The 21,687-nt window shown below is 39.9% G+C and overlaps 1 pseudogene; it reads right to left on the reverse strand.

Moving 5' to 3' along the window:
* Nucleotides 1-2,719: 2,719 nt before the first annotated feature.
* On the reverse strand, nucleotides 2,720-18,664 carry LOC149265918 (BTB/POZ domain-containing protein At3g05675-like; annotated as a pseudogene).
* Between the last annotated feature and the right edge of the window lie 3,023 nt (nucleotides 18,665-21,687).

Here is a 21,687-nt window from a genome sequence, read left to right on the forward strand (position 1 = left end):
AATGGATAGAGATTGGACAAGTGAGACAGTTATATCCTCACTTAGTCAATGCTTGAAAACCAACTTTTGGTGGTCAGAAAACTTTTTCAGTGGGAAGGTCGTGATCCAAATTGGATCCTTAAACATTTCTCATGACTGTTTCAAAACTATGTCAGAACAAATCTTATGAATAACAAGTATCAGAAATAACCTCTGGATAATGGCAATTGTGGCCTACATGAAACAACGGGGACCCTCGGTCAAAGCGTGCTGATCGTTAGCCCATGGAGTCCACGCAGGGATGCAAATTGGTAATCGGAATTCCAGATCCAGAAACAGAGGCAATTTCTGATACGCAATTACAGGGCAAAACCCTCATAGAAGGAAAGCCCCGAGCACTCAGTCATGAGGAAAATGGGAAAAATCGTGCGGAAAGAACCAAAAGGCAGGTCCTGTGCCCAAAACTGACATGATATCGTGTGCACTTCGAGTGGTAAGCGGGTTTGGCTGAGTTCAACGCGATGTCACACACGGGGCGATGCATGTCCAGCGGATGAGAGCGAAAAGCTGCTTATATCGCATGAGTAATGGTCGAGCAGCTCACCCGCATGATATAGACGAAGACCGTAGGATCTGGAGGCTCCATATCAACAACGGAGGTTTAACCCGATTGAAGAATGGATTTGACGGGGAAATAGGCTGAGGCGCATAAAGGTTTGAGGTCCGACATGACCGCTGAGCTAGCAGGAGAATTAGTTTCGCGGGCAAAACCTGCAGTAAAGGAAATAACGACCCTTCGAAGGAAACTGGCACTCAGTCCGTAAGGTGACAAGTGGCCACCTCTCTGTGAAACTTTACACATTGGCGATGACACAGAAGCAGGGGAATTCCAGCTGACAAAAGCAGGTGATCCAGAGAGCCGGGGAGACAAAATGAGCAATCAGGGGACAGATTGGCTTTAAGCCACGAACAGATAGAGAGAGAGACAAAGAGAGTGGAAGAGAAGCAGAAAGCCAAAAAGGCCAGAAAGAAGCAAATTGCAGAGAACAGGGAAGCCAAACTGACCTGCAAAGAAAAGGCAGCATCAAGCAGACAGAACAGAGAGAGTTCGAGAATCTGTGAACTCTAAAGAAGGCTTGAGAGGTTCAAGCAACTCCTCTGTGTATACGTGTCTGGTATTGACTACCAAATTGGACTCATACCACTGAGACCAGTTGAGGTCGAGATTCAGTAAGGGGAGTCTCTGTACTCTAGAGACTTGGGGGGATCCAAGCACAATCCTACTGATCATTTTTTGTTAAGTGAGACTCAAATTGAGCTCCTTATTGTAAAATCTCTGCTTTAAGACACAATAAAAAAGGCCACCACTAAAGGCTGGACCAGGAGACGTAATCCAAGAGGATTGGGTGAACTCCTTATTAAATTTGTTGTGCTTTATATTTGCTTACTGTGTTTCTCTTACTATTTCAAGTGTCTGTGCATTTCACAATATTATCGATCCATTGCTCAAAATAACATAGACACACCCCAAAACATGAGTCTGTAATACCTTCATTAATTAACTGAGATCATTCACGACTGATTTCCAGATCATTGATACAAAGCAAATGATGGAGGAGGTTTGCAAGAATCCTTTAAAATTTTTATTGAACCTTGGATTACAATTGTAGAACATAATGACGTTGTCAATAGGTTTGTTGGATAAAAGCGAAAGAATGCTTTTAATCTTTAGGATCAACCTATACTTGATGTTATTTATATTATCTATATGCAATAGGTAAGTATTGTTAAATGCATCATATTAGGCACGAGTTGATTTAAGTTCCTATTGGTGAGTTAGAGGAAACAATAAATTGTTTATTTCCTATTCTGCAATAGGTGTGTAATAGATGCAAACATGATCATGTCGTGTTGCTGATTTAGATTCCTTTATATATAATGAATATTATCTGTCTTGTTGTGCTAAGAGAAGCAAGCTTCTCTATAGCTTAGGTGGGGGGAATGTATTTGTAGTTGTGTGTGTATATAACAATTAAAGAAACAAAAAAAAATATTTGACATCAAACTCAAGTAGAAAAAAAAAATTAAAAAAAATTGGATCTCCAAGGAGGTTTTCCTGCCCCCTCCAAATTTGGAATAGGTATAATTCAAGCTTTCCCCAAGCTAGATTACTTACTACCAACTAGATTAATATTCCAAACAACCCTCCATTGCTCATTGTAGTAAGTATCACAGACCTAGGGTTTTAGGAATGTAACTATACCTACCCCTACCACTGGGATACTCTACCATTCTACCAAGTCTGTTTAATTAATAGTAGAGATACATGCCCAAGAAGCAACTTTGTTTGGAATGCCCAGATGGGGATTGGTATTCTATTCTAACAACAAATGAATTCTTGCCTTCAACTTTGTAGGTTAATTTGAATGTATTGTGTAGTTTTCTCTAAACCCTACGTGCAATTCCAGTGATTTAATGATTCCTTTTACTATGATCTCATTCCTCCATCTAGTTTAACTGATTGGCTCCCTTTCTCCGTGAAATGATCAGTTTAAGGTGAATTGTACACGGTATTATATGGTCCTTTATTTAACCATCTTGAATCATGTAATGGATGCCCCAAATTTCTATCAATGAATACAAGCCATCTCCTCTTTGTTTCCTTGCACCTATAACACCACAATTCAAAAGCTTCACTCAAATATGGATGCCTTGATTGCTATGCTTGAATCCAATTATATTAATGGCCAACAATGGTAGCGGTAGAGGTATTGTTGGTATTAACACCAATCAAACCCAAAAACAATATCCTTTTTTCTTCTTTATATCTATAATACTGTTGGCATTATGAGACAAGTGTTGTCCTTGATGGCAAACCTCACTGATGACAAATCATAGTGCAGAAGGTCAGCAGCAAGGAATAGATGATCAGACTATAAGAAGAAGAGAAAATTCATATACGCAGGTTCATCAAGCCCAAGTCGCGTGTACACGCAGGTTGGCTTCAGTAAAAGCGCGTGTATGTGGAAAACTCTTTTTTGGTCCGTGGCCGTTATTCCTTGGAAATTGTGCCTATGGTTTCGGACCATGGTGTCTCGACGGACGTGTCGATCCCTAGTGTTGAGTTGATGGTTTTGGATTTCTATGGTTTTGGCTCGTGGTATTGAGCATGGCCTAAGGCTATATAAGGAGAAGAAGATCATTAGGCAAATGTATCTGAAATGTCTTGAATATCTGATGAAGTATTAGATCTAGTATGCAGGTTATTGGTTGATGGTGTATTGCTGGATCTGAGCTAAGGAGAGATCTCATCGGTTGATGGAGAACAAGATCTAAGGAGAGATCGGGATCAAATGGTTTGAAATGAACTATCTTTATATGGTTGATTATGCGAATTTCTAGATCTGCATACTGACGCAATGTTATGTTCTGGGTATAACTGAAATCTGGTACAACTACAAGTTATGAAAAAGTATTTTTAGATCTGTACGCAGGTTGTCTTCGGTAAAACCGCGTGTATACGCGGGTTGCCTTCATAGTAGTAGCGTATATCTTTTGGAGCTTGATTTTTGAGTTGCAGCTGGATCTGGCTGTTATTGCAGAGTTTTGTAGTCTGCTCTGTGTTCTGGTGACTGGGTTTGACAGGGTTTCAGTGGTTCAGTGATTCAAAGATTGATGATGCTAGTATTGGTTGTTTTATATGATTTGTGAATGAATCATGGTCTTCAGATTGTAATGTTGTGCTTCAGGAGTATCCAGTCTGAAAATTGATGAAAAGTGGTACCTGAAGGAAAGAAGATTGTAGGCCAGCACCTACAAGAGCAAAGGGGGTTGGAGCTCCCTTCCAAGGAAGATTGAAGAACGAGAGAAGGTTGAAGCCTTCTGCAGGTTGTAGCCTGCGTACTGGCATAAGGCTGCACCAGTACAAAAGATTGTAAACTGAAATTCTTATTAAAGAAAGATAGAGACGACTTGCAGCAGGTGGTTTTCACCCACATTGGGTTTCCACCTTATATCATGGTGTTCATGTGTGTGGCTTTTGTGTGATAATCTGTTATGTTATACTGCATCTGTTTACTCTTAATATGGTGAATGATGACCTGATGCACTTAACTGAAGATAAACTAACTGAATTATAAGTTTTCTGGTTATACGCTGTTTTCCTTAGACACAGTAGCGTGTATACGCTGGTTCACTTAACTGAAGTAGCGTATAGGTTTTTGGGCATTGAAAAAGTTTTATTGATCTGATAATACTGATTCACCCCCCCCCCCCTCTCAGTATTATTTCCAACAATTGGTATCACAACAGGTCCTTCAGAAAAGCTTGATCGCTTGAAGGTAGATCGTTCATCATGAGCAACTACGAGAGAGAAGCATCAATCAGGCCACCGGTTTTTGATGGGACAAACTTCAATTATTGGAAGGTAAGAGTTACTGCCTATCTTCAATCTCTTGGTACAAAAGTTTGGGACATCGTAGAAACAGGCTACACTTTTCCTTCAGCTACTCCTACAGATGCAGCTGAGAAAAAGAAGTATGAAACAAATGCGAAAGCAGTCAGTACCCTATTGGGATGTATATCCCAAACGGAATTTATGAAGGTAATGCACTACAAATCCGCAAAAGAGATATGGGACAAAATTGTCACAAGCTATGAAGGAGATGAACAGGTAAAGCGTGCTAAACTTCAAACTCTCAGGATTCAATATGAGACTCTCAAGATGTATAATGATGAAAGTGTGGCTAACTATTTTCTTCGGGTAGATGAGATTGTTAATTGTATGAAAAATTTGGGTGAAGAAATAAAAGAGGCTATAGTGGTTGAAAAGGTTCTAAGATCATTGTCCCCCAAGTTTGAATCTAAAGTATCTGCAATAGAAGAAAAGGAAAATCTACGAATTCTTACTATGTCTCAGCTACATGGAATTCTAACTGCTTATGAAATGAGAAAGGGAGGTCCATCAGACAGAAGAGAAGCTGCTTTCAAGGCATCAGGCAAAGAAGATTATTATGAAGCAAGCCACGTCCCAAAAGAAGAGGAAGAAGAATCAAATTTTGTCAGAAATCTTCAAAGGGGTTCTGGAAGGTTCAGAGGTAAGTTACCTTTTAAATGCTTTGCTTGTGGAAGAGTAGGTCATTATGCTACAAAATGTCCTTATAAGGATAAAGGAAAGGAACCTGCTAGATGGAACAAGAAACAGAGTGCAAATAAGAAAAGCTACTACACTCATGAAGATAGTGATGGTCTATCAAATAGTGATGAATATGAACGAGGTAATGAATATAAGTTGTTAATGGCATTTGAAGATGATGATTATATGGATGCTATAGATGTGGATAATCTTTATGATGAAATTACTAGACTCAAGAGATGTATAGAAGAAAAGAATGTGATCATTGATACTCTACAATTTCAAATTGATGAAAAGGAAAAACATCTTGAAAAACTAGAAGGTGAAATTGTTGGTCTTAGAAAAGAGATTGAGAAAACAAAAGCTATTAATCTTAAATTTGTTAAAGGATCTGAAACCTTGGATGAGATTATCAATGTGCAGCGATCTCCTCTGATCAAGACAGGTCTTGGATATCATGGAGAAACATCTCAAGCCTCTACCTCTAAAAGTTATCTTGATGCAGCAAGGAAAAGCGAGCAAAGGCCAATTAAAAGTAATCAGGTGAATCAGGGACAGTTTACAAATAAAGACCATCAAGAAATTTGGGGACAAACTGCCTTAAAGACAAACAGAAGCTACAATCAACCACAGGTAAAATCTTCCCAATTTGCTCCAAGAATAAATAGAAGCTACAATCGGTTGGATGATAGATCTGGTTATCGCAAAATTTTCTTTAATGGCCAATGCTTTTCTTGCCATAACTTCGGTCACAAAGCAGCTCAATGTGTTGCATACAAGACAATCATGACTAGAGAAGCTCAAAAGCAAGGGAGAATGACTGAAACCATGAAAAGGACTTATAACAACTTTTCGGTCCTTGAAAATGAAGTTGAATGCTCTATTTGTAATAACTTTGGTCATGAAGACTCTGAATGCAGGAGCAGGTTCCGGAAGACAATTCAGAAGGAGCAAAACTCAAATGTCAGAACATGGAGAATAAAGGAACCACAACCAGAAAGATGTGGGATAACCTTTTATGCAGAAGGTCAAGAAAGTCTATGGTACATTGACAGCGGATGTTCGAAGCATATGACAGGGGACAAAGAAAAGCTTGAGTCATATACCGCATTAGAAAAAGGGAAGAAAGTTTCTTTTGGAAACGATATCTCTGCAGCCATAAAAGGAAAAGGTGTGGCTCCATTAAAAGAGAAGGTCAAAGCTGGAAATGTTTTGTATGTTGATGGATTGAAGCATAATCTTCTGAGTGTCAGTCAGATGTGCGATCAAGGAACAGAGGTAATATTTAGATCAAATGGATGTTGTGTTCGTGATCTTGATACAGGTAAAACAATGATCAAAGGAAGGACTCCAAATAATCTATACATATTTGAAGAAGGACCAAAACAATGCTATTTGAGCAAGGATGATGAACACTGGCTATGGCATCGAAGGTTGGGGCATCTAAGCTTTTCACAAATAAGGAAAGCATGCAAATATCAAGCAGTTCGTGGTCTTCCAGATATCAAAATTCCAGACAACACTATATGCAAATCTTGTCAGTTTGGAAAGCAAACCAGAACTAACTTTCCATAGAAGGAAGGATCAGCTAGCATGCCTCTTGAGCTAGTACATACAGATACATGTGGTCCATTCAGAAAAAGAACACCTCGAGGAGAAGAATACTTGATATTATTCATTGACAATTTCTCCAGGTTTGTCTGGTTAGGACTTATGAAGCACAAAGATGAAGCATTCGAAAAATTCAAATCCTTCAAAGCCTTGGTTGAAAATGAATCAGGACACAAAATTAAGTGCCTCAGATCTGACAGAGGTGGGGAGTTTACCTCAAACGAATTTTTCGATTTCTGTGAAGAACATGGGATAAGAAGAGAATTCTCTACAGCTAGAACTCCTCAACAAAATGGGGTGGTGGAAAGAATGAACAGAACAATCCAACAAATGGCTCGTGCTATGCTTGATGAATCAGGTACTCCCGCAACTTTCTGGGGTGAAGCTGCACATGCTACGGTTATTATTCTTAACAAAACAAATATCCGAGTAAATAGCACTCAAACACTTCATGAGCTCTGGAGTGGTGAGACTCCTTCGGTAAAGCACTTCAAAATATTTGGGAGCAAATGTTATATTAAGAATACTGATGAGCAACCTGGAAAACTTGAACCAAGAGCAGATGAAGGCATTCTTCTTTGTTATTCTCCATATAGCAAAGCATACAAGTGCTACAATAAAAGACTTGGCAGAATTGTTGATAGCATTGATGTAGTGGTTGATGAGAAGGGATATATTCCTAGGCAAGTTCATCATGAAGACATTGAAGAAGATGAAGGCTACCCTCAAAGGCAGAATGATGAAGAAGAAGAACCTCAAGAAGAACCAGAGGAGCAGACAAGAATAGAAGAGAAGACTCCATCCAGATATGTTCAAAAGAATCATCCAGAATCTCAGATTGTGGGGCAGAAAGAAGCAGGAATACAAACAAGAAGAAGAATTGCAGAAGCTTCAAGCTATTTGGCATTACTCTCTTCCACTGAACCACAAAATGTGAAAGAGGCATGCAAAGATGAATGTTGGGTCAAAGCAATGGATGAAGAACTTGACCAGATCGAAAAGAACAACACTTGGGAATTGGTTCCTAGACCAAAAGATAAGAATGTCATAGGGACAAAATGGGTCTTCAAAAATAAATTGTGTTAGGATATTCCGACACATAGGATATAGTTAAGTTCAACTTGGTCTAGTATAGAGTTAGGTTAGAGTTAGGTAAAGTGTGTTTCTTTACCGTTGTACATTACAATCCGACGGTCACGATATGTAGTGATCCGACGGTTCACTCTCACCTCGGTATTACCGACACTTGATCCGTGGCTTGACACCCGATTGGTCCATGAGTTCTATTTAAAGCGCATGGAGGGTCATTGTTCAGGTAATCCGTGCATGAGAGAAGCTTATGTAAATTTTCATTCTTTGATTAATAAATTGCCTGTAGTACCCACGTTGGGACAGGCCGTGGACTGTTTCCCTCCTTGCACTCTGAGGGTTTTAACCACGTCAAAAATACTGGTGTATTGATTTGAGATCTGGTTGTGAGCGGTGTCCTTTTGGTATTCTTTCTGTGGAACTTACCTTGTAAATTCCTATATGGTATCGGAGCTATTTGAGGGCCGCGTCCGTTGGTGATCCAAATCTGAAGCCGGTAGAACTGCATGCGGCTGTCGTTTCCTAGATCTGCTGTTTCTGACTGCTTTCGGGCCGAGAGGACTGCTCTGTTGCGTTCGGAGCATCTGTTCCAGTGAGGAACCCCTTTCGTTTCACACGAAAAGGTTTCCGGTAGCCCTAGCTGCGTCATTTTTCAGATCGGGAGGTATACAGTGTTTTTTTGCACTTTACTGTTATTTTCTCTCTGCTTATTTCGGTCTCAGTTTATTTAGCCTTTTTTTTTAACCGGATCTATACCTTTCATTTCTGCGTATGCTCTTTGCCCTGCGACTCTGTGCGATCTGGGCAAATCAGAAACAGAAAGGAAGGATTTTTCTCATGCGTATGCTCTTTTCCCTGCACCTTAGTGTGATCTCGGAAAATCAGAAACATTGAGAAAAATATTTAGTTTTTCGGCTAAAGCTAACTTTGAGATTTTTTTTTTAAATTTCTAGTTTTTTGGCTAAAGCTAACTTCGAGCCGCAAGGTTCGTTTTTCTTTGCATATTCGTGTTGGGTTTTGTGTTTTGTGTTTTGTAGGGAAAAAGAGCTTTCTCAAGGCAAGCACGCAAACCGAGGCCCCCCCCCCCCCTCTCTCTCTCTCTCTCTCAAATTTTTTGTATAGATCAATTGGTTCAAAGCTATTTTAAGAGAGTAGAGGTCTTGGGTTCAAGTCTCCATTTTGTGGGGGCAGATTTTTTCATTCCCGCACATTCGCGCACTTTGCCGGCTACTTCAACAATTATTTTTCAAAAAGCCATAACTTCTTCATCCGGAAGCCTTTTTCAGAGCCGTTTTTTTTTAAAACCGCCTATTTTTTCGAGATCTATCCATTGGAACACCTACTTTCAGCATCTTCAGCTTCAGTTTTTTTTTTAAAAATGGAAAGCCCATGCCAAGTCATTCTTGACAGCACTAACTACTTCCAATGGGTAGCCTACATCGAAGATTTACTTAGAAGTAAAGGTCTCTTCAGAATATCCACAGACCAAGAGAAGAAACCAAAAGATGAAGACAAGGCGGCAAAATGGGAAAATAGACAAGATCAAGCACGTGGTTTGATAGGGATGTCTATTTCTCCTGATCTTAGATTCCACATTGTGGAACTTGAGACTCCTCATGAAGCATTAGAAAAACTTGCTAAAGTTTTTGGGATTAAAAATGAAATTAGAGCCCATCAACTTGAAAATGAGCTGCTTACTTTGGATCCTAATAATTTTTCTTGCATTGAAGATTTCTTGTCCAAATTCAAGAACCTTAGATATCTCCTGGAAGGTGTTAAAGTTAAGAAAGACGATGGTAACCTTATTTATTCCATCCTTACTAAGTTGGGACCAGCCTACTCTGTATTTGTTTCCACTTTCCATTCTACAAGAGAAGCTTTCATTTGTCAAGGACAAGACTACAAGCCCCCTTCCTTTGACTCCTTTTGTGATTCCTTAATAAGAGAACAAGAAAAACTCTTACACCTTGGTCTTCTTAATCTTGGAAACTCTTCCACGAAAGCGTTAGCCGCCCAGCAGCAACCAAATTCAAAGAATCCTAAGAAGTCATATCCTCAAAAGAATGGTCCTAAACCATTTCAGCCTCAAAATGAAAGATCATTTCAGCAAAATGATAAGACCAATAAAAACAAATGGAAGAAGACTGATAGACATTGTAACTTTTGTAATCGAGATGGCCACTTAGAATCTAAATGCTTTAAGAAGATGGAAGCCTTGGAGGCCGCAATGAAGAAACATAACATCCATGTGGAGCCTACTTCAACTTCAACTTCCGGAATGGCACTTTCTGCATCTCATTGTCAATCATCTCAGTCTGGTTATGCATTAAATGTATCTTCTTCTTCTTCTCATTCTCATGAGTGGCTCATTAACTCTGGAGCCTCTTGTCACATGGCCAAAAACCAAGCCATGTTTTCTTCTTTAAATGATTGTAACACCAAAAATATATATATTGGTGATGATAGATCTCTTAATGTTGTAGGGACTGGAACTGTTCATCTAGACAATGGTCAGTTTAATGATGTATTATGTGTTCCAACCTTATCCTGAAACCTTCTATCTGTCTATCAGATAACTCATTCAGGTGAAGGTAAAATTGTTGAATTTTCACCTCATGATGTTGTAATCAAGGATCTAAAATATCCTAAACAGATTCTAGCTACTGGTCTTGCTGATGATTCCAAAAGGTTGTATAAGTTTCACAACTTTGGGTCATCCAATCTTCCCTCAGTATTTGTTGCTCATAATGATGAAGTGAGCAAACTTTGGCATGAGCGATTTGGTCACTTAAACTATCGCTCCCTTCAGCATCTATGTAAAGAAAATATGGTGACAGGTCTTCCTATGGTATCTTGCAGAGATGGTGTTTGTTCCGGATGTGTACTCGGCAAACATCATCGGGACAGTTTTGACAAACGTGCCTCTTGGCACGCCTCAGCCCCTTTACAGCTTGTGCACAGTGATTTATGTGGTCCTCTTCCTGTTGCTTCATTCTCTGGCTGCAAGTACTTCTTAACCTTCATTGATGATTTCTCCAGACACACTTGGGTATACTTCTTAAAACTCAAGAGCGAAGTATTTACCACTTTTTTGGCCTTCAAAGCATTTGTTGAAAAACAATCTGGACATCAAATTCTTAAGCTAAGAACTGATAATGGTGGAGAATATGTTAAAAACACATTCATCAACTTTTGCACCGAAAATGGAATTCAAATGCAACATACTGTTCCATACACTCCACAACAAAATGGTGTAGCTGAAAGGAAAAACCGCACCTTAAAGGAAATGGCTAATTGTATGCTGCAATCTAAAGGACTCAGTCTTAGTTTTTGGGCTGAAGCAATTAATTGTGCAAATTATATAATCAATCGCACTCCTACTAAGGTTCTAGAGAATATCACTCCAGAAGAAGCTTGGAGTTCCATTAAACCAGATGTAAGTCACTTTCGTGTGTTTGGAAGTGAAGCATGGGCCCATATTCCAGATGAAAAGCATAAAGCTTTAGAACCTAAAAGTGAGAAATGTACTTTTGTTGGATATTCTGAAGATGTAAAAGGTTATAGACTTATTCCATTTAAGTCCAAAAATGTTATCATTAGAAGAGATGTAAAATTTGATGAAAATAAATCGGCCTGCGAGCCTAGTCCGGCGGATGTGCCACCTCCTCCTATCTCTTCTATCTTTGAAAACATTTCTTCTTCAGATGATGAAAGCGAGGATGATAATCCTCCCCCACCTTCTCAGGATCCTCAACTTCCAAGATGGGTCCGTGCCACTCGGGATGCAGCAGGTGATCTTGCCGGTGATCCTACAGGTCAGCGACGTACACGTTCTCAGTTTGAAAGAGCCTCTTCTTTACTGGCTCAAGCTCCAGTAAATCATGATCCTGACACTTTTGCAGAAGCTTCAGGCCATCCACATTGGGAAGAAGCTATGAATGAAGAATATCATTCATTGATGACAAATGATACATGGGATCTTGTTCCTCTACCAAAGGGACGCAAACTTGTTAGATGTAAATGGGTTTACAGAACCAAGTATGGACCAGATGGGAAAGTTGATAAACATAAAGCTCGTCTCGTTGCTAAGGGCTTTTCACAGGTTGAAGGCATTGACTACACTGAAACCTTTTCTCCTGTTGCCAAAATGAACTCCATCCGCCTTGTTCTTTCCCTTGCTGCCTCTTTAAAATGGGAAGTCCATCAGATGGATGTTAAATCTGCCTTCTTGCATGGGGACTTGCAGGAAGAAATCTATATGGAACAACCCATTGGCTTCATACAAACAGACTCCAGCCTTGTTTGTCGACTTAAGAAATCCCTTTATGGCCTCAAGCAAGCTCCTCGGGCTTGGTATGCCAAAATGGATTACTTTCTTTTAGAATCTGGCTTTTCTAGGTGTCATTCTGACAATACTGTCTACACCAAGAAAGAGGGCAACTCTCTTATCATCCTTGTTCTTTATGTTGATGATCTTATTCTTACTGGTAGTGATCCCAACCTTATAAACCATGTGAATTCCAGCCTTAAAAAGAAATTTGAAATGACAGACTTAGGACATTTACACTATTTTCTCGGTCTTCAAGTCTTGCAATCCCAAGAGGGTATTTTCCTTTCCCAGTCCAAGTATGCTTGTGATATTCTTCGTCATTTTCACATGGAAGACTGTAAGCCAGCCCCTTCTCCCTTTCAGTCTGGAGTCAAACTTTCAGTCTCTTGTACCTCTCCTGAAGTTGATGCTACCTTATACCGTCAACTTGTCGGAAAACTCCTGTATTTAACCCATACTCGTCCTGATCTTTCCTTTGCTGTTGGCCTTGTTGCGCATTTTATGCAAAACCCCCGTGAAAGTCATTGGAAAGCAGCTAAAAGAATACTTCGTTATGTTCGAGGTACAGTACAGTTTGGGATTCATTACAGTGCCAAAGCAGCTCCTCTGTTAGTTGGTTTCACTGATTCTGATTGGGCTGGTGACCCTGATGATCGGAAGTCTACTGCCGGTTATGTCTTCACTCTTGGTTCAGGACCTATTACATGGGCTTGTAAGAAACAGGCTGCCATTTCTCTTTCGTCAGTAGAAGCAGAGTATCGTGGTGCCGTCGAAGCTAGTAAGGAAGCCTTGTGGCTTCGTCAGATCCTATCAGAGTTTGGCTTTGAGCAGCAGCATTCAACCACACTTTGGTGTGATAATCAAAGTGCCATTCAGCTATGCAAAGATCCAGTCCAGCATCAGCGCAACAAACACATTGAACTACACATGCACTTGATCAGAAAGCTCATTCATGACCATGTTCTTGAAGTGCAATATTGTCCAACAGATGATCAGGTTGCAGACATCTTCACAAAGGCTCTCACAGAGGCGAAGTTCACTAAACTTCGATATATGCTTGGAGTTCAGGAAGTTGTCACTAAGGGGGGATAGGCTCTAGTGCCTCCTTCCTTCTCCTATTGTGTCATATTTGTAAATCCTTCAATCCTATCCCAAGTTGTTCTTAAGGGGGGATGTTAGGATATTCCGACACATAGGATATAGTTAAGTTCAACTTGGTCTAGTATAGAGTTAGGTTAGAGTTAGGTAAAGTGTGTTTCTTTACCGTTGTACATTACAATCCGACGGTCACGATATGTAGTGATCCGACGGTTCACTCTCACCTCGGTATTACCGACACTTGATCCGTGGCTTGACACCCGATTGGTCCATGAGTTCTATTTAAAGCGCATGGAGGGTCATTGTTCGGGTAATCCGTGCATGAGAGAAGCTTATGTAGATTTTCATTCTTTGATTAATAAATTGCCTGTAGTACCCACGTTGGGACAGGCCATGGACTGTTTCCCTCCTTGCACTCTGAGGGTTTTAACCACGTCAAAAATTCTGGTGTATTGATTTGAGATCTGGTTGTGAGCGGTGTCCTTTTGGTATTCTTTCTGTGGAACTTACCCTGTAAATTCCTACAAATTGAATGAAAATGGAGAAGTAATTAGAAACAAGGCCAGACTTGTTTGTAAAGGGTATGCGCAGCAAGAAGGGATAGATTTTGAAGAGACTTTTGCTCCTGTTGCAAGACTTGAGGCCATCCGAATGTTCCTTGCTCTCTCAAGTTTTCAAAATTTCAAGGTATTTCAAATGGACGTGAAATCAGCCTTTCTGAATGGAGACTTAGAAGAAGAAGTTTATATTGAGCAGCCAGATGGTTTCATTCTTGGGAATGATCCAAACCTTGTATGCAGATTGAAAAAGGCTCTCTATGGTCTCAAACAAGCTCCAAGGGCTTGGTACTATCGGTTGGACAAATATCTTCACCAACAAGGCTTTTCAAAAGGATCAGCAGATAGCAATCTCTATATAAAAGTTGAAAATAACAAATTGCTAATACTTGTTGTTTATGTTGATGATATTATTTTTGGCAGCAATGAAGAGACTATGAGTCAAAACTTTGCCTTGGTTATGCAGAAAGAATTTGAAATGTCACTTCTTGGAGAACTGACATACTTTCTTGGATTGCAAATCCAACAAAATGAAGGAGGTATCTTCTTGTCTCAAACCAAGTACCTCAAGCAGATCTTGAAGAAGTATGGCATGGAAGATTCAAAACCTGTATGTACACCTATGGTTACAGGATGCAGCCTCAGTACAAATGATGAATCAGCAGCAGTTCATCAACCAACTTATAGATCCATGATTGGGAGTTTGCTTTATTTGACAGGTACCAGACCAGACATCATGCATGCAGTCGGAATAGTTGGAAGATTTCAAGCAAATCCAAAGGAGACTCATCTTCAGGCAGTGAAGAGAATTTTCAAATATCTTCAAGGGACACAAAATTATGGCTTATGGTATCCTAGAGATACAGATCTCACACTTCATGCTTATACAGATGCAGATTGGGCCGGAAGCGTGGATGACAGGAAGAGAACAAGTGGTGGTGCTTTCTTTATGGGCTCCAGATTAGTATCTTGGTTCAGCAAGAAACAGAGCTCAATTGCCTTATCTACAGCTGAAGCAGAATATGTGGCTGCGGCATCTTGTTGCACACAACTTCTTTGGATGATGCAGACCTTGCAGGATTTTCAAATCACCTGCACTCCACCAGTCTCTATCTTATGTGATAATACAAGTGCAATCAGCATTTCAAAAAAATCCAATCATGCACTCAAAGACCAAGCACATACCAATCAAGTACCATTTTCTTCGGGAACAAGTGCTTGAGCAGAAGGTCAAGTTGGAGTATGTTCCTTCTAAGGAACAAGTTGCTGACATTCTCACAAAACCACTGCCCAGGGAAACTTTTGAATATCTCAGACAAAAGCTGGGAGTAGTTGATGCTTCATCCTGCTGTTGAAGCTTGTCTGTTCTACAGAAAAGTTGGTATACGCAAGTTATGTAAGGGATATCCGCGTATATACGCCGATCTATGGTGGGAAAGTCGCGTGTATGGCGTACGCGTGTTGCAGAAAGCATATCCCCGTGCATACGCTGTTTTCTGCAGGAGAAGTCGCGTATATGGAGTTCTGAACAGCAAGGGCAGACTCTGGTCGGAGAAGGTCTGAGATGGGTATGCCAGAATTCTTCAGGCACAGGTTCAGGGGGAGCAGCAGGCACAGGTTCAGGGGGAGCAGATTCAAGTTTCATAAAGCATTGTTGGCATTTAGATGCTTTTGGTTCTAGTACACAGCTGTTGTTGGTTTCAGGAGAAGGAGCTCAGAAGGAAATCTTGGATGCTGATCTAAAAGAAGTATATCAGATACTGCTGGTGTCTTTCAGAAGTCTTGGTCTAGATTTGTTGTCTCTATGTCATATTACTTTTATAGTGTCAAGGTCATGTAACGGCCTATGATTTCCCCACTATGCCTGGGATGGATGAATGATGTAATCTTATTGGTTATTATATTTCTGATGTATCTCCTCTTGGTTGGGAGTATGGATGCATGCATTGAGTCTTTTGGTGATAGGAAGGTCCTTTATGATGTATAAGTCTTGGTTCGTTTGAAGAACATCTTTTGCAGATCTTGCCTACAGTCAGGGGGAGCATGTTCAGAACAACAGAGCAGAGAAATCAGCATGTACCCAGGGGGAGCACAGCCCTTTGCCCTTGATGACAAAGGGGGAGAATGATTCTAAGGATCTTGGGGTTGCCATCAAGTCCAAAGGGGGAGATTGTTGGCATTATGAGACAAGTGTTGTCCTTGATGGCAAACCTCACTGATGACAAATCATAGTGCAGAAGGTCAGCAGCAAGGAATAGATGATCAGACTATAAGAAGAAGAGAAAATTCATATACGCAGGTTCATCAAGCCCAAGTCGCGTGTACACGCAGGTTGGCTTCAGTAAAAGCGCGTGTATGTGGAAAACTCTTTTTTGGTCCGTGGCTGTTATTCCTTGGAAATTGTGCCTATGGTTTCGGACCATGGTGTCTCGACGGACGTGTCGATCCCTAGTGTTGAGTTGATGGTTTTGGATTTCTATGGTTTTGGCTCGTGGTATTGAGCATGGCCTAAGGCTATATAAGGAGAAGAAGATCATTAGGCAAATGTATCTGAAATGTCTTGAATATCTGATGAAGTATTAGATCCATTATGCAGGTTATTGGTTGATGGTGTATTGCTGGATCTGAGCTAAGGAGAGATCTCATCGGTTGATGGAGAACAAGATCTAAGGAGAGATCGGGATCAAATGGTTTGAAATGAACTATCTTTATATGGTTGATTATGCGAATTTCTAGATCTGCATACTGACGCAATGTTATGTTCTGGGTATAACTGAAATCTGGTACAACTGCAAGTTATGAAAAAGTATTTTTAGATCTGTACGCAGGTTGTCTTCGGTAAAACCGCGTGTATACGCGGGTTGCCTTCATAGTAGTAGCGTATATATTTTGGAGCTTGATTTTTGAGTTGCAGCTGGATCTGGCTGTTATTGCAGAGTTCTGTAGTCTGCTCTGTGTTCTGGTGACTGGGTTTGACAGGGTTTCAGTGGTTCAGTGATTCAAAGATTGATGATGCTAGTATTGGTTGTTTTATATGATTTGTGAATGAATCATGGTCTTCAGATTGTAATGTTGTGCTTCAGGAGTATCCAGTCTGAAAATTGATGAAAAGTGGTACCTGAAGGAAAGAAGATTGTAGGCCAGCACCTACAAGAGCAAAGGGGGTTGGAGCTCCCTTCCAAGGAAGATTGAAGAACGAGAGAAGGTTGAAGCCTTCTGCAGGTTGTAGCCTGCGTACTGGCATAAGGCCGCACCAGTACAAAAGATTGTAAACTGAAATTCTTATTAAAGAAAGATAGAGACGACTTGCAGCAGGTGGTTTTCACCCACATTGGGTTTCCACCTTATATCATGGTGTTCATGTGTGTGGCTTTTGTGTGATAATCTGTTATGTTATACTGCATCTGTTTACTCTTAATATGGTGAATGATGACCTGATGCACTTAACTGAAGATAAACTAACTGAATTATAAGTTTTCTGGTTATACGCTGTTTTCCTTAGACACAGTAGCGTGTACACGCTGGTTCACTTAACTGAAGTAGCGTATAGGTTTCTGGGCATTGAAAAAGTTTTATTGATCTGATAATACTGATTCACCCCCCCCCCCCCCTCTCAATATTATTTCCAACAAATACCACACTCTAAAAGCTACACTTAAATCTAGGCATCTTTCTTGCTCTGTTTTAAGCCTTTCACCTAAATTTTCAACCCGATCACTAGAAGACAATGATAGAACCAGGGAAATGAGCACATATTCTATGCTTTGATAGAGATCATTATCCATTTGGTAAGGCATTTTATCATAAAAAATTTGTAGGTCAATTTGTGGCTTTGTCTCCCTTATAAATGGTAACCAAAGTTTCAATGAATGTGTTTGCCTTGGAGAAGAAAGGGTTACATTTTCATACCCAACTGACTCCAAAACCTTTCTTGTAACTTCAATCAAGTTCATTTTTTTTCACAGAGGCATGACCTTAATATTATATCCTTAATTGTCTAAATAAATTTATTTGAAACTTTTATCCACTTGCTGACAAATTCAGTTAAAGGATCCATCTTAGGTAAAATATGACACAACCATAAGAAGTTAGCCAAAAATCTTAAAATGTGATTTCGGTGGTCTTCTAGGAAATCTTTTGTACAAGATAACAAATATGCCATTTTATTTTAGAAAATGGCAAACAACTCCCATAGATGTTTTTTTACTTCATACTTTATATTGTCATCTATTCTAAGTAGAGGCATCATCATATTCAACAAGCATATACTCTCCCTGCTCTTGTGCAAAAGATTTGAGTTCATTTGGAGAAGCACGTAAATGAGAATGTTTTATGTCAACTTGAATTTCAGCATGTGTGGCAAAGAGAAACACATTTCATACCACTTCTAAGTCAACTAATTGAAGTCTAGAAAGGATGGGAATGACTTCTAAACCTAGCTATGGAAGGATTTTTATAATTTCTTTCTCTTCATATTCTTCCCAAGGAACTATCTCTAAATACTAAACATATTTTGAAATTATTCAATCATTACCAAGTTTGGTGGCTCCTTTCAAAATGCCAAGAGTCATTTTTACATGCTACCATAAACCTATAACTAGATTGTTGTCCATATAAAAAATCCTTAAAATGTTCAAATGATGATCATATTTAGATTCACAACAGTAAACTTCTACATAATTCTAGAAATTGGCATATGGGCTAGTCATCTGAAAGATGCTTCGCAAAATATTTTGTTTGTTTTACCAATTTTTTTGAATGGTAGTAAAACTTGTCTTCTTTGCCATCACTTGTCCTTAATCTCACAATTACTTCACTCATGGGATGATCCCCAATTTTTTTCAATGCAGTATTCTCTTTTCTCATGGGAAAATGAAAGCCATTCAAGATTCATATCAAACAAAAACAGTAACTTGAGGGGAAGCTGACACACTCCATCCTCATCTAGTGGAAAGGTATCTCCTTAAATATATTGTCCCATAGTAAACAAGTATAATCATTATCACACTAACGCTCTTGCCTCTAAAAATTTCCTCAATCAACCCTTCAGTCATTTGTCCATAAGAAGTCCAATAAGAATCTCCCCAAGGAAAAAAATATAAGTAACTTGAAAGAAAATTAAAATGTTGTTTTTAATTTATGACCTTTTGTACAAGTGTATCATTCAAAGTGTGTGAATGGTATGGTAGCATCAGTGTAGAGTATTGAATTGCATTGGAGATGAGAGAAACCTTTGTTGTTTTCAGTACATTAAAAGTGAATGTGAGCCATAATGGCAAGCCTAATAAGTAAATTCCAACCGAGAAATTAATGTATAATGAAAAACTTCATTATAGGAAACTTGTTGTAATGGCTACAACCACCCTCCAAAAACTTTCTTTCTCTTCATTTTGGAGCCTCCCTCCTCAAAATCTTAGAAATGTCTTGCACTTCTGAGGTACTTTTGTTTTATTTGAAGCTATGTTTCACTTGACAGCTTTTGTTTCCTAACTTGTCTTGTTTTCCGACCACAAGCTGACCTTGTGACTTGGTTCACATCCGGTTCTTGCATTTTCTTGGAAAACTGCATAATCCTAGAGGGCAACTAGCCTTGCTCTCAAAAATTGCGCAAAGAAGCCTGACAGTTATCCCTGCTCTCCAGAAATGAGCAGAGGAATCCGGTAGATAGCCCTTCTTAGAGAAATTGCGCAGAACATCGAGACACTGGGCTTTGGATCAAGAATTGCGCAGACCCAACTGTCAGCTTGTCTTCAGCTAGGAAATTATGCAGATCATGGGAGGCAACCAAAGCCGCTTATCCCAGGAATTGCGCAAAAGCATTCTTGAGTTTATTGTCTGATGCATGTGCCAAAAAGTTGCCTAGTTCCATCAAGAACTGCCAATCTTCCCATGCATGCATGGCAGTCTTTCCCGAAAAAGAAAAAGGAAAAAAGAAAAAATTATCCCTAAAAAATAGGGATCTATTTTTAGCACTGGGAGTTACATGCAAAGTCGATTTTAGAAACTTCCCGCCAATTGTCGCTTTTCCTATATTTGTGGCATGCACGTCATAAACCCTAAATCTTCCAAATCTATTTAAATGACACCCCAGGGTTCATTCTACACACTTGATCTTGGAGCTCTGGCATTCCTGAAGCATCTAGGAACCTTCGGCATAGTCAGCACAACTTTTCCAGGTAAGTTTTGCTTTTCAAATCTTTTTCTCCTTTTTATGTCACTTTTATTTCCTTGGCTTGTGTGAGTGTTGTTTCGCATGTTTTTTTGAACAACCACTGGCATTTTCATTTTTCTTAACTTGTAAAAGTGATGTTTCAAGTTATGCATCGTCCTTCCTAAGTGTCGCATGCACAACATTTTTTTTTCACTAATGGTCGTCGTTGCGGCGACCCTCTCCACCAAATTCATTGATCATCTGTTTCATTGATTCCTTCATTGGTTTTGATTGCATGCAGATCATTCACTCCTGTTTGCACCATACTTTTCTTTCACTTTCGAAACTACTTGTTTTCAAGTCGCCTCTGGGCAGATTTGAGTTGCCTTGGCTCATATCTTTCTTTCACTGGAATGCTCTGTGCATTCCTAAACTCGATGCTCTACCTTGGCCCCAGTAATTGCGCAGAAGATTTCATGTCACTGCCCTCTACTAGTGCTGTACATTGTACTACGAGTCAGTGCCCAGCCTTGCCCACTGGGATTGCACGATGCGTAGTCCTAGCTAGCAGTTGAGCTAGACTGAACATCCCATTGAAATTCCAGTCCATAGTCAACCCAGCTGGACTTTGCTCTATGCAATTCTAGTTAGCAGCAAGATCAATGGCAGTTGGGATGATACAATGCGCAGTTCTAACTAACATTTCGAGGGCCTCCCAGAGTCACCACTGCATAATCTTACCCAGCAGTAACCCAGTTCGTTACATGATCAATCTGTGAAGTACATTTTGTTTTAAAGTGACATTTGCTTGTCGCGAGTGTCTACTTTGTCTCCATGTATGTGAGTGGTTGAGCAGTCTCTCAATAGTATAGGTGTCATGGTTTCCAAGAGAGCTGAATAAAAGGACACTATAGAGAGCAGCACTAGAGACGTGGTTGAACAGGTGCAAATAAACTTTCCCATCGATGTAGACACACAATTGTTCATAGAGAAGGACATGAAGATCGCATGGAAAGAGATAAAGGACATATTTGCAAGCACTTTCAAGGAAGATTTGGAATATCGCCAAGTCTATGTCAACATTCATAAGTCAGGCTTATACAACATTGCATGCAGGTATCCTGCCATCCCATGTGCAGATATCATTCATTACGTTGTCTCACAAACTAATATTGAGACGATGACACTGAGTAGCGCCAGTGGAACACAACTTGCCACCTTCAGGAAGGAAACCTACCATCATATGTATCACTTTCTACAGCTGGTGAACTACATGGATACACTGTTCTTCACTCCAAAATAATGTGAACTTAAGAGATATCTTGAAGCATTGGGTAAAAGAGCCATCGAAGTTCACAAAGACACCCAACTAGGTCTACAAGATGAAGTCACTCAGGAAGTCTTACCACCTCCTAGTCATCTTTGCATGTTGCTTGTATGACTAAGAGAGCACAGAGACCTTCCTGCAGAGTTGAGTTGTTCGGTTGGATCAGTGGGAAAATGAAGGAAGGCCTTTCAACTGGTCGAACATGTTGGCTCTTCAGCTAAAATTGCATGTGTCAAATTCCCAGAATCCGCCTAAGGATCGACAAGCAAGATTATATATGTCCTCTTACCTGCTTGATGCAATATGTGCCCAACAATAGTTCCCTGGCATGGGTTGGACATGGATATGATCAGAGGAAGCTGTGAATTTTTATTGCAAGTTCCTCTCCGAGTGCAGCTACCAAGGAGTCAT

Source organism: Pinus tabuliformis, chromosome 6 (genome assembly GCF_031772625.1).
Source record: "Pinus tabuliformis cultivar Carrire ecotype Pingquan chromosome 6, CPIR1, whole genome shotgun sequence".
Classification (NCBI taxonomy): Eukaryota; Viridiplantae; Streptophyta; class Pinopsida; order Pinales; family Pinaceae; genus Pinus; species Pinus tabuliformis.